Source organism: Trachypithecus francoisi, unplaced genomic scaffold, assembly GCF_009764315.1.
Source record: "Trachypithecus francoisi isolate TF-2019V2 unplaced genomic scaffold, Tfra_2.0 Lachesis_group3, whole genome shotgun sequence".
NCBI classification, from domain to species: domain Eukaryota; kingdom Metazoa; phylum Chordata; class Mammalia; order Primates; family Cercopithecidae; genus Trachypithecus; species Trachypithecus francoisi.
This window is the reverse complement of record NW_022681468.1, coordinates 3487844-3501792: the sequence shown is the minus strand read 5'-3', so window position 1 is coordinate 3501792 and position 13949 is coordinate 3487844. Positions and strand designations below refer to the sequence as shown.

Below are 13949 nucleotides of genomic sequence, written 5' to 3'. Positions count from 1 at the left end.
AAGATCTATCATGAGCTACAGCAGGAAGAGAGGACTCTGGGAAGAGCCAGATGTTATTGATGGTACAAATAAACATCTCAGAGATGAAGGAGAAAACTGATCTCCCCAAAACAACACCCCCTGTCAGCAAGAAGTAGCTAAGATCAATCATTGTTCATATTCTAACAGCAGTTAGATGTGCCTCTTCCAAGGTAGGGAATGATAGGGACAGGAGGCAAGGAAATTCTGGGCAGAAAAGGGCAGGTCCCCAGTGAAGGCCCGAACCTGAAGACTGGAACCATGGCCCAAAGTGAGAACATGCCTTCCTGTTTTCCTGCTCAAATGTTGCCTTTTCCAAAACCACCCGTGGCCTGCCCCCACCCCCCATCCTGTGCCTATAAAAACCCCAGGTTCCACTGGCAGAGAGCAGAGAAGAGGAGAAGCATCTGGACATCAGAGAGTACAGTTGGATGTTGGAGAGAAGCAGCTTGACTTCAGAGAGATGGCTTGATGGCATTGCTCCAGGGGAAGATCACCTTCCTGCTCCATCCCCTTTCCAACTCCTTTTCCCGATGAGGGCCGCTTTCATCGGCAATAAAATCCCCCACATTCACCACCCTTCAATTTGTGTGACCTGGACGCCAAACAAGAGCTGAGGTACCATGGGTGCAGATGCAAAAGGCTGTCACACTGACCCCCTGCCCTCACTGGTGGAAAGCAGCCACCTCATGAGAAAAGGCAGAGGACCCACTGAGCTGTTAACACTTAAGCCATCTGTGGATGGCAGAACTAAAAGAGCACTGACTGTAACATTCCTTCTGGGGCTTTGGGGGTCACGGGTACTTCTCCCAGATACTGCTGCAGGGCCCACGCAGTTCTGCCCCAGCTAACACTCGAAAGCACTCACCCTGGCTGCTGCAACTGCTCACCTGCCTGTTCCCTCCCACAAGGGTTGAACACAAGGGGTTTGGGTGAGTGGAGTTTTCCCCTGCTGGTGCCGAAGCTGCCAGCTAGCTCCAGTGCCTGCACTTCAGTTCCTGCCCACGAAGGGGTCAGGGGAAATTTCCTGCTTCAATGGCTGCAATATTCTGAGGCCTGCAAGGTGGGCACCTTCCCCAGAGGCTGCGCATGTGCTTCTGCCAGGCCCTGGCTGGAGTCAGTTTATTACACTTAGCAGTGAAGGAAATAATGTATACAGTGGTCCATTTCCAAGACAATGGGCCTTGAATCGGCTTAGGTCAGCAAACTACAGAAGAAACAAGATATACTAGGCCCCTGCTTGGATGGCTGATGCCTGCTTTTCAGCCTCCCCCTGCCCCCTCTCCTGCTTCCTTCTTAGTTGCCCTCTTCCAAACCAAAAAAGTTTAGTCTAAAATGAAAGTTTACTAGCCTGCAAAATAGCTTGCTTTGTCTGTTCTTAACAGCCTGCCCAGCTACTTAGGTCATAAGTTAAATACTTGAAGAGCCCCTGAGCTAACTAGAATTGCAATGCATTGTGGGCTGCAACAAAATGCAACAAGACAACCCTAAAGAAAACACCTAAAGCCCCTGCCCAACAGCCAATAGGCGATGTCCAGGAAGATTGTGATCCCATAGTCCTCAGCCTGTGAGGAACCAGGGGAGGGACCTACACACTAGGGGATAAATTGCTTGTTGAAACTGTGCTGGGTGTGCCAGCCCATCAGACACCCAATCTTGCAAGACCGTCATTAAAAGTCTCATTTTTGGGCCAGGCACAGTGGCTCAAGTCTATAATCCCAGCACTTTGGGAGGCTCAGGAGGGTGGATCACGTGGTCAGGGGTTCAAGAACAGCCTGGCCAAGATGGTGAAACCCCGTCTCTACTAAAAATACAAAAATTAGCCAGGCGTGGTGGCAGGTGCCTGTAGTCCCAGTTACTTGGGAGGCTGAGGCAGGGGAATCACTTGAACCTGGGTGGCAGAGGTTGCAGTGAGCTGAGATTACACCACTAAGCTCCAGCCTGGGCGACAGAGTGAGATGTCCGGGAAGATTGTGATCCCACAGTACTCAGCCTATGAGGAACTGGGAGAGGGACCTGCGCAGTAGGGGATAAATTGCTTGTTGAAACTGTGCTGGGTGTGCCAGCTTATCAGACACCTGATCTTGCAAGACCGTCATTAAAAGTCTCATTTTCAGGCCGGGCACGAAAATCTCAAAAACAAAAAACTCTCACTTTTGTTGTTCTGTGGGTCTCTGAGTCCATTCTTTGGGTTTGGACAGATCAGTTTATTTCTCACATTTCTCACAGTAGGAAATGTGAGTTCCGGGGCAGCATTTGCCAAGCGTGGGTTCACTCTGGGTAACCCAACTGTGACTGTGAGACCCTTTGTGCACCCAGTACCATGTGGAGGGGACTTCCTTGGGGACATTCCACGTGGGCACACAGGGGTTTGTGTTCTGTTTCCCCTCCCCTGGAGCCCATGGCAATCAGTGTTCTCATCCACCCCCTAAACTCTCCTGGACTGACCCCACAGAGCCCTGCCTCCCTTCCCTAGGGCCTGATTACTTTGCCAGCTCTCCAGTCTTTTAAAAAGACACGTTTTAAAACACCGAGTCCACCGTATGATCTGGTTTCAGTGGGAGCATTGGTCTGACCACACGGGTCCTCCCACCTACTCTCCTCCCACTCCTGTATCTGTGGCCCAAGCCCACTTCCTGGCTTATTCTCCTAAGAGGCTGAGATCTGAAGCAGAAAGGAGCTGGGCCCAGGAAATTAACTCGGGGCATTTTTGTAATGCTACGCCCAAATGTTCCCGTGTGACCGGTTATTGGAACCTGCACAGATGTGGCCAGGGGAGGGCCTTTCCCGCTGCCAGGGTGATGCCACCACATGCGAGCAAGGGCAAGGGTCCCGCCCCTCCCTGCCCCCAGGAGGCCTTCCAGAATCAACCCAGGGTTGCAGTGGCGGGTGCAGTAGAGACTAGGAGAATCAAACATGGGTGGGGCTGGGTGTGGAACCCCAGGATTCTGGCCCTGAGCTGCAGTGGCAGGGTGGGAAGAGGGCACAGTGTGAGGACCCCGCCCACCTCATGGGGTCCCTAGAGGGAGCCGGTGCCAGGAGTCCTGGGATACAGGAGGCTCCACTCCAGGGAAGGAGGCCCCATGGCTCCCTCAGCACCCAGGGCCTCACGTGTGTGCTGGAAAATGGGGCCAGGGTCACTTTTAAATATTTTCAATGATTTCCTCAATTATTCAACTGGAGTGACTCAATATTCACATTGTGATTACCTAATGATTTTAAAAGCTTTGTATTAATACTTTGGAAAAGTATAGACTCACAGGAAGTTACCAAAATAGTAGAGTCCTGTACTCTCCCCAGTCCTCTCAATGGTGACATCTTACTAAGAATCAAAACCAGGAATCTGTGCTCTTTTTATTTTTTTATTTTATTATTTTTTTGACACAGAGTCTCTCTGTATCACCCAGCCTGGAGTGTATTGGCGTGATCTCAGCTCACTGCAACATCTGCCTCACAGGTTCAAGCAATTCTCCTGCCTCGGTCTCCCAAGTAGCTGGGATTACAGGCGCCTGCCACCAGGCCCGGCTAATTTTTGTATTTTTAGTAGAAACGGGATTTGCACACGTTGGCCAGGCTGGTCCTGAACTCCTGACCTCAGGTGATCTGCCTGCCTTAGCTTCCCAAAGTGTTGGATTAAGGGCGTGAGCCACTGTACCCGGCCTCGTGCTCTTTTCAAATAACACCTTATTCAAATATAATTCACGCAGAGTGCACAATTTCCTGGCTTTTATATATCCATAGGGCCGGATGTCACTTTTAAGGAAAGTCAAAATGGAGAACGGGCTGCGCCTCTCTCTGGCCAGGGGTTCCATGAGTGCACGGTGGGGTTTCCTGGTCTCCTGGAATGGTATCTGGAGGCCTCTCCCCTCTGTTGCCCCATGGCAGGGCTGCCTGAGCACCACAGACCATGCTGCCGTGGGTGGGCAGAACAGGCCCCTCCCGCAGGGGCACTGAGTGCTGTGATTTGTGCAGACAGTGTTCTGAGAGTTACTTTTGCTATTTGAAAGGCTATTTAGCCAATTTGACACAGAATTCCACCAGATTTGCATGTTTTAAGTCACTTATAGCATTGTATGTAATAGTAACACTTAATTTCCATGTAGTTCTAAATATATTTATGACCTACTTACCAAAGTTTTTAAAATAAGAGATAGTGGGCCGGGCGCGGTGGCTCAAGCCTGTAATCCCAGCACTTTGGGAGGCCGAGACGGGCGGATCACGAGGTCAGGAGATCGAGACCATCCTGGCTAATACGGTGAAACCCCGTTTCTACTAAAAAATACAAAAAAAACTAGCCGGGCGACGAGGCGGGCGCCTGTAGTCCCAGCTACTCGGGAGGCTGAGACAGGAGAATGGCGTGAACCCGGGAGGCGGAGCTTGCAGTGAGCTGAGAGCCGGCCACTGCACTCCAGCCTGGGTGGCAGAGCAAGACTCCGTCTCAAAAAAAAAAAAAAAAAAAAAAAAAAAAAAAAAAAAAAAAAAAAAAAAAAATAAGAGATAGTGTTCCTGGGTAACTTAATTTTATATAGAAACAGAGGGAGCTCAGCTCAGTCAGTCTGCATTATAATTGACATAATTAACATATGCACTTGAAAACTGAGTGCAAATAGTTTAAAAATGTCCTGGGGCCTCTTATTGGATTCTCCTTCTTGGGCACGTCCTGGCTGTCAAATGCTGTCCCCAGCACCCCCAAATCTACAAAGTAGAAGCTTAAGATCTGCAGAGATGGGTACAAAGCCTCAGTAAGACAGCTAGGTTGACCAGCTTGTTCCAGCTCACCTGGGATCCTGCCAGCTTTGAAGTGGAAACCCTGAGGTCTGACAGCACCCTCAGTTCCAGGCAAACCAGATTGTTGGTTGTCCTTCCGGCAGCATGCCTGCTTGACTTTGATGCAAACATTTCTTAACACGCACATGCTTCTTCCTGTCAACACTCCAGCTAAAGGCCACTGGACCCACTTGTGGCTGAGCAGTTTGAGCTCCTTATGCATCACAGAGAGGAAGAGCAGGCACCACAGGAAGCGCCAGACATGCGCTCAGAGGGGTTAGAAAGAACTTGTACCCACAATGAGCCAGAACTGGGGGCTTGGGGGAGGCTGTGAAGAATCAGAGGTTCCCTGTAGTGTGGATGCTGTCAGAACTCAGGCTGGTTCTGTGATCAGGCGTCTCAACAAAACTCCTCGGCAGTGGGCAGAGAAGAATGGAGAACCCGTAAAGCAGCTGCTGCCACTCATTTTTGCCAACAGAGGGGCTGGCTGGGAATTTGAGGGTGGCACAGTGACCTTGCTTTTGTCTGTGTTTGGACAAAGTTAAAGTGGCCCTGTCTTGTCTAATTCTGTCGCCGTCTCAGAGACACCCCGTCTGATATTGGTGTTCTGTGAGGTGGCTCCTGTCCGACAGAATAACTCAGCCCAGCTGTGTTGCCACCAGCTTCTGGGGACATGGTTGCTCCTTTTTTCTCCTCCCACAAAGCAGGGAAAGGTAAGGAGAATACTGTTAAAATGGGCCAGGCATGGTGGCTCATGCCTGTAATCCCAACACTTTGAGAGGCTGAGGTGGGTGGATCACTTGAGCCCACGAGTTCAAGACCAGCCTGGGCAATACGATGAAACCCCGTCTCTACAAAAAATACAAAAATTAGCCAGGTATGGTGGTGTGCACCTGCAGTCCCAGCTACTTGGGAGATTGAGGTTAGAGGATCATTTGAGCTCAGGATGTTGAGGCAGCAGTGAGATGAGATTGTGCTATTGAACTCAGCATGGGTGACAGAGTGAGGCCCTGTCTGAAAAAAAAAGAAAGAGAGAGAGAGAGAGAGAGAGAAAGAGAGAAAGAGAGAAAGAGAGAAAGAGAGAAAGAGAGAAAGAGAGAAAGAAAGAAAGAAAGAAAGAAAGAAAGAAAGAAAGAAAGAAAGAATACAGCTAAAATGAAAACCTGTGTTCCTCAAAGTCACTAATGTCAAATGACAAAATACAACAAATTCAGTTAAGATTGAATAGGTTTTCATTTGCAATTCTAGACTTGGACAACCCCTCATTCTTAGGAAATAGAAGGAGCATTTGGATGAGCTGAGCAGAGAGGTTGGCTTTGTAGGCAGGAAAGAGTGGAAGAAAGAAGAAAGCAGAAACAGAGACCAAAAAGCAGATTGGTCATCTCAAAGTTATTTTCCTTGTCATGGTTAAAGCACAGCGGACTTCCCTTATCACCCCGACTAAAACTGGCCTATCTGGGAATTTGGGGTCTCTCTCTCTCCCTCCCTCCCTCTCTCTGTCTCCTAAAAGAGGGTCAGATAAACAACTTAGTGTCTGCTCAGTGGTGTGAAACTCCCTGCATGAGTAGCTGCATTTTGACTTGGTCTGTTGGTCCTAGTGCAGAAGCTCAGTCCAAACCAACGGCATCCTCTCTATTTATTTAACACCAGCAACAAAGTAGAAAGGGAGGTTGCACAATTCCAGAAGATACCTTAATACGTGTATCTGAAAAATACACGTGTCCAGAAAACACAAAGCACTCCTACAAATCAATCATACCAAGACAGGGACCCAGTAGAAAAACTGGCTTCTTACGATTGAAATGGGAGTGTCAAAAACGTGCACTTCCGAATGGCTAATAAGAGTATGAAAAAGTGTTTGACTTCCTCAGTCATCAAGGAAATGTCAAGTGAAATCAAAAGTTGATGCAATTATGCACCCACCACTGGCTAAAATGGAAACAACCGAGAATATCAAGTGTCGGCCAGGATGGCCCCCAGAGGCATCACGCTTTGTTAGTGGGAGTGCACTTTGTACAAACACCTGAGAAAACTGTCTGGAAGTGTCTATTAAAGCGGAACCTACCCAAACCCTGTGACCCAGCAACTTGCTCCATGCACAACAGAACCTGTCTATATCTTTACCAGAATACATGGACAAGAATGGCTGGCCATGGTGGCTCACGCCTGTAATCCCAGCACTTTGGGAGGCTGAGGCGGGCGGATCATGAGGTCAGGAGATCGAGACCATCCTGGCTAACACAGTGAAATCCCGTCTCTACTAAAAAATAAAAAATACAAAAAATTACCCAGGTGTGGTAGCGGACACCTGTAGTCCCAGCTACTTGGGAGGCTGAGGCAGGAGAATGGCATGAACCCAGGAGGCGGAGCTTGCAGTGAGCCAAGATTGTGCCACTGCACTCCAGCCTGGGCAATGGAGCGAGACTCCATCCCTCCCCCCAAAAAAGAAGAAGACATGGACAAGAATGTGCCCAAGGGCACTGCTCAGAAGAGCCAGCCTCAAACTGGAGACAACCCAAGATCCATCAACAGTAGAATGGATGAAGAAGGTGCAGTATATTCATAAAATGGAATATGATTCAGCAAAGACAATGAATGAACTACAACTATGCACAACCGCCTGGAAGACTCTCACAAGCATGACTCAGGATGAGTAAGCCAGACACAAATGTATGTGGTGTGGGCATTCTTGTCCAGAAAGTTCAAGAACAGGTAAAACTGATTCATGGTATTAGAAGTCAAGGTAGCAGTTACCCTGGGGAGGGGAAGCTGGGAAGGGGTAGGAAGTGGGCTTCAGGGATATTGATTCTATGAGTGGGCTCACTTTGTGAACATGTTTCCAGTTGTACATTTATGTTTTGTGTATATTTCTGCATGTATGTCATGCTCCAATTTTAAAACCTTGACATTTTAAGGAAGTGGCTGCTTAGAAATTGCCCATGGATGCTGGCAGGGCCTGAGGCTCAGACCACCCCATCTCACCCATAGCACAGGTGAGAGCAAGCGAGAATCTTGCAGTAAGAATTGGTAAGTTTTGGCCAGGCATGGTGGCTCACATCTGTAACCCCAGCACTTTGGGAGGCCGAGGTGGGCAGATCACGAGATCAGGAGATCGAGACCATCCTGGCTAACATGGTGAAACCCCATCTCTACTAAAAAATACAAAAAAAATTAGCCGGGCATGGTGGCAGGCGCCTGTAGTCCCAGCCACTCGGGAGGCTGAGGCAGGAGAATGGCAAGAACCCAGAAGGCAGAGCTTGCAGTGAGCAGAGATCGCGCCACTGCACTCCAGCCTGGACGACAGAGTGAGATATGGCCAGGTGCGGTGGATCACATGTGTAATCCAAGCACTTTGGGAGGCCAAGGCGGACAGATCATGAGGACAGGAGATTGAGACCATCCTGGCTAACACGATGAAACCCCGTCTCTACTAAAACAAATAAAAAATAAAAAAATTAGCTGGGCGTGGTGGCAGGCACCTGTAGTCCCAGCTACTTGAGAGGCTGAGGCAGGACAATGGCGTGAACCCGGGAGGCGGAGCTTGCAGTGAGCCGAGATCGCACCATTGCACTCCAGCCTGGGTGACAGAGTGAAACTCTGTCTCAAAAAAAAAAAAAAAGAAAAAATTTCTCAGATGTATATCTCAGTGGTTCAACTTTTACTGTATCTTGCTATCTTGCTATCTTGCTTCATATGACTTACAGGTCATACCTCATTGCCTTCAGCTGTTTGTTCCCTTGAAAAGGCCTAGATTGATAACTCTTTCCTTCAGGTTTTTTTTTTGGTTAAGTCCTGTAAATTTTTTTTTTTTTTTTTAAAGAGATAGGTCTTGTTATGTTGCCCAGGCTGATCTCAAACACCTGGCCTCCAATGATCCTCCCACCTTGTCCCCTCAAAGTGCTGTGATTATAGGCATGAGTCACTGTGCCCAGCCTCCTGTAACTTTTTTCTCTGGTTCTAACTCTGCTTTTACAGACTGTCACTAAAATGTTTATCTTAAAGGCCTAAAAAAGCAATGTTTTCTTCTAGTATAATTTAATTTTGTACTCTTGGCTTTTCTTAAGGTATCTAAATTGTTATGCTAATAACCTTGGACACAATTTTTTGTGTTTGATTAAATCCAAGTCCCTTTTTCATCAGGTTTGACTTCCAAGTTATCTAAATTAGCTCCCATAAAGAAACAATCATACTACAAAACGTTTTTCTTTACCTTTTGGTAGCTGGTCTAAAACCACAAAAATTTTATGTTTTATCAAGAATAATTTTCTATGTTGTCTTTATTAGGCTTGTAATTACTTACAAAAACCTAAGCTTTAAAAGGGTTAAGGTTTTTATATCTATGTAACTTTCTGTATGGCTTTCAAAGTGTTTTAATGATCACTCTGATTAAATAAATATTATTTTACAAGGCAACTCTGTTTTGATCAAGTGTTTTGAGTGTTTTAACATCTTTGACAAACTTCCCAAAAATCAAATCCTAAATTCAAGTCTCTTTAGCCTAAATTAACTTTGATATTTTTTAGTTGGGGCCCTAAAAAGCCTCAAAAAATATCTCTCTCATCTTATAGAGATACTAAGTGATTAGGCTGATTTGGTAAATTACATTTTTAAAAATGTCAAATAATAATTAATATTAGATCTTCTTTTAGCTATATATGTATGTTATTAAAATACATATTTCAAAAATTATAAAACTTTATAAAAATCTAATATGCTATCAGTCATAATTCTGGTTGCTATCTTAAAATGCTATCTACATGTAGTAGAAATAATTAAGTATCCTTTTCAATTGGAAACTTTCATCAGAGTTTGAACCATGGTGATATGGTTTGAATATATGTTCCAGCCATATCTCATGTTGAATTGTAATCCCCAGTGTTGGAGGGAGGACCTGGTGGGAAGTGTTTGGGTTATGGGGCAGGTGTCTCATGGCTTGCTGCTGCCTCACAATAGTGAGTGAGTTCTTCTGAGATCGGGTTGTTAAGTGTGGCAGTCCCCCCACCCTCTCGCTCCTGCTCTGGCCATGTGAGATGCCTGTGTCTTCTTCACTTCCACCATGATTGTAAGTTTCCTGAGGCCCTCACTAGGCTGAGCAAATGTCAGTACCATGCTTCCTGTATCGCCTGCAGAACTGTGAGCCAATCTAACCTCTTTTCTCATAAATTACCCAGTCTCTGCTATATATTTCTATATAGCAATGCAAGAACGGCCTAACACACATGGCTATGCTAAGTTTTTGTCATTCACTGTTATTATTTTAAACTCTTCTCTAAAAATATTCACAGATTCATAGAAGAGTCCAACAAGTACTCTTAAATATAGATCTCTAATAACTTTAAGATCAATGGACTAAATAAAAATTTCTAAAATTCTTATAAAAATTAATAGAATTTTTTATTCTAATAAAAATCAAGCAGAACAAAAGTTAATGCCATAAAATTAAATAATAAATGATAAATAATAAATGATAAAAATACTTTATCATTTTTATTTAAAATGTTATTGGCTCTTTACTCAAATGTTTTGTCTTCCAGATTTAAGAAAATCTTCTCGGCTGGGCGCGGTGGCTCAAGCCTGTAATCCCAGCACTTTGGGAGGCCCAGACGCGCGGATCACGAGGTCAGGAGATCGAAACCATCCTGGCTAACCCAGTGAAACCCCGTCTCTACAAAAAATACAAAAAAAAATTAGCTGGGCGTGGTGGCGGGCGCCTGTAGTCCCAGCTACTCGGGAGGCTGAGGCAGGAGAATGGTGTAAACCTGGGAGGCTGAGCTTGCAGTGAGCCGAGATTGCGCCACTCCAGCCTGGGCGACAGAGCGAGGCTCCATATCAAAAAAAAAAAAAAAAAAAAAACTTCTCTTTTAAGCTATCTATAATTAACTACAATTTGATAAAATAAATTTTTATAAATAAAGATAAAAAATTTGTGTTTTATCTCCTCACTTGATTCCTCCAAACTGTGAAAACTATATGTGAGTATACTTAAGACAATATGGTTATTTATATAAGTCCAATAAAATATGCTCTCTTTATAACAAAATACAATGAGAAACACTGGTTTTATTACCAAGACTGACTAAAATGTCATATTTTAAAATACACATAAAATATCTGACTTCAAGGGTCCTCAGTCTTACAGTAAGTTAATAAAAACTGTCATTTTCTGGCAGGCCCAAGAAACTTAGGACTATGAGTAAAATCTAAAGTCTTACTTGGTTTGACTTTCTAGCCTCAAGAGATTTTTCATCTGAAATTCCTATATGATCAAGGTAAAAAAAGAGTTATATTCCTTAAAAAAAAAAAAAAAGCTATAATACACCTGTTATTAGATTTTAACTCTATGCACTATTTTTGAGTTCTTATCTAATTTAGACTCGACTAAATCCTAAATTCTTCTAGGTACCTCCAATCCAACTTTCTTCCACAAAATTACCAAAATGAAAACTGCTCTGTTCCTGAAGCCCACTAAGCTAAAACTAAACAGATATTACAAAACAAAGTCCAAGGCGGAAGGATCGCTTGAAGCCAGGAGTTTGAGACCAGCCTGGGCAACAAAGTGAGACCCCTTCTCTGCAAATAATAAAATAAAATGAATTAGCCAGGTGCTATGGCATATATTAATACCTGCAGTCTCAGCTACTTGGGAGGCTGAGGTGGGAGAATCACTTGAGCACAGGAGTTAGAGGCTGCAGTGAGCTATGATTGTGTCACTGCACGCCAGCCTGGGCAACATAGCGAGACCCCTGTCTCTACAAAAAATAAATTAGCTGGGTGTGGTGGCACACGCCTATAGTCCCAGCTACTTCAAGCCTGCGGTGAATTTGGATTGCCCCACTACACCTCCAGCCTGGCAACAGAGCGAGACCCTGTCTCTAGAAAAACAAAAACAAAAAAACAGTGACCAAAGCGCAGCATGGGGATCCTCCGCACCCCTCCCTATAAACATGGCACTGAGTGGCGCAGTGTGTGTGGGCTGTGGTCTGCAGCTTGAGCGGGCCCTTGGCACCTGCCATGCCTCACCGGCCGAGGTCTTGGTGGCTGGGGGTGGGCACGGTTTGCGCACGGAACCTGCTCTGCTCTCAGTGCCACAAGGAAACATGATTGGAGAACAACAGGAAATGGTATGGGAACAGTGTGAATCAGGCATTTTGCACCGGAAGCGCTGGGAGATGTTTTTACTGTGGTCTGCCTGAAGCTGGGACAAAATTGAACAAACAGGATGAATTTGGTGCTTTGGAAAGTGTGAAAGCTGTTGGTGAACTCCATTCTCCTTTATCAGGAGAAGTAACTGAAATTAATGAAGCTCTTGTAGAAAATACAGAACTTATCAAAAAAATTTTTTATAAAGATGTTTGGCCAATCGCAATGACACTGAGTAACTCTTCAGAACTAGATGAACTTGGCCAGGCGTGGTGGCTGACACCTGTAATCCCAGCACTTTGGGAGGCTGAGGTAGGTGGATCATCTGAGGTTAGGAGTTTGAGACCAGCCTGGCCAACGTGGCAAAACCCTGTCTCTACTAAAATACAAAAATTAGCTGGGCGTGGTGGCAGGCGCCTATAATCCCAGCTACTCAGGAGGCTGAGGCAAGAGAATCACTTGAACCCAGGAGGCAGAGGTTGCAGTAAGCCAAGATCATACCGTTGCACTCCAGCCTGGGCGACAAGAGCAAAACTGTCTCAAAAAAAAAAAAAAAGAACTAGATGAACTTATGAGTAAAGAAGCTTATAAAAAATATGGAAAAATCTATTAAGGAGTGAAAATGGAACCCCTAAATAAACTAGTATGAAATAATTTAAAATATAAAAATAAAAAACAAAATTAATGAAGTAAAAAACAAGTCTTACGCCTGATATATGAACCACACCAAAAGTTCACCAAATTGCATGATGCCGTAATCAGAGACAACCAAACCACAAACCAAGAGGAGAAGCTGATGTTTTCCCTGCTCCAAACAGCTTTTCCAGCAGGCATGGTGCCTGTAGTCCCAGCTGCTTGGAAGGCTGAGGCCAGAGGAGTTAAACTTCAGCCTGGGCAACATGATGAGACCCCACTACTTAAAAACAAAAGTTGAAAAATAAACCTAAAAAAATGAGTTTTCCTAGGGCGTTGTTATAAGGCTCCACATAATAATGAGACTCTCACCCTCTCAATGCCACTATTTCACTTGGCAGGATAACGCTATAATTAAAATTTCACAATAAGTAACTGCTATAGGTAACTTGAGAAAACCTGACCTAAAAAAAACAATCCTTTTAGCCCACCTAGTGGGCACATTTGGCATTTTCCCTAACACAATTTTTTGTTCAAATTGTGCTGGTGGTCCCTTTTATAAAGCTGGCGTTCACTAGTTTAATTCGATCCTGTATGAAATACTACAGAGTGGCTATCACAGGCCTTTTGTTTAATTTGCTGCCCTTAGGCTTGGGCCGTTAGTTCAAAAACCATTTCTAGGAACTAAGTTTATTATATTGTTGCCAATTTTTTCATTATAATTTTTAAATGTTGTTCTTACTGCCTGTCTAATCTCAATGAAGCCAACTTTCCTAACAGGATAATACTTGCTCAACACTTCCAGTAATGACTAATGCCTATAAAGCAGATGAAATCAAACTTAATACTGGACTCCAGATGAAACTGCTTTGAGGCCAGGAGCGGTGGCTCACACCTGTAATCCCAGCACTTTGGGAGGCCGAGGCGGGCAGATCACCTAAGGTCAGGAGTTCGAGATCAGCCTGGCCGACATGGTGAAACCCTGTCTCTACAAAAAAGAAAGAAGGAAGGAAGGAAGGAAGGAAGGAAGGAAGGAAGGAAGGAAGGAAGGAAAGAAAGAAAATCAGCCGGGCGTGGTGGCACATGCCTGTAATCCCAGCTATTCAGGAGGCTGAGGCAGAAGAATTGCTTGAAACCAGGAGGCAGAAGTTGCAGTGAGCCAAGATAGTGCCATTGCACTCCAGCCTGGACTGTAAGAGCAAAACTACATCTCAAAAAAAAAAAAAACAGAAACTGCTTTGAGACATTTTTTCCTTCTGGCCTTGTTATTACACAAATGTGGCCCAGGTTGCTGACATAGACCCCCCCATGCTCCCTGCAATGTGGGACAGAGACAGCTGGCACAGGCCCGTCGCAGTACCAGGGACAGATAAGCCTGGCTGCAGAACAGC

General features: G+C 45.2%; 1 pseudogene; it reads left to right on the top strand.

Moving 5' to 3' along the window:
* The window catches only part of LOC117069678, a 36220-nt pseudogene extending 23682 nt beyond the window's left edge, over positions 1–12538 (top strand).
* Positions 12539–13949: the final 1411 nt, after the last annotated feature.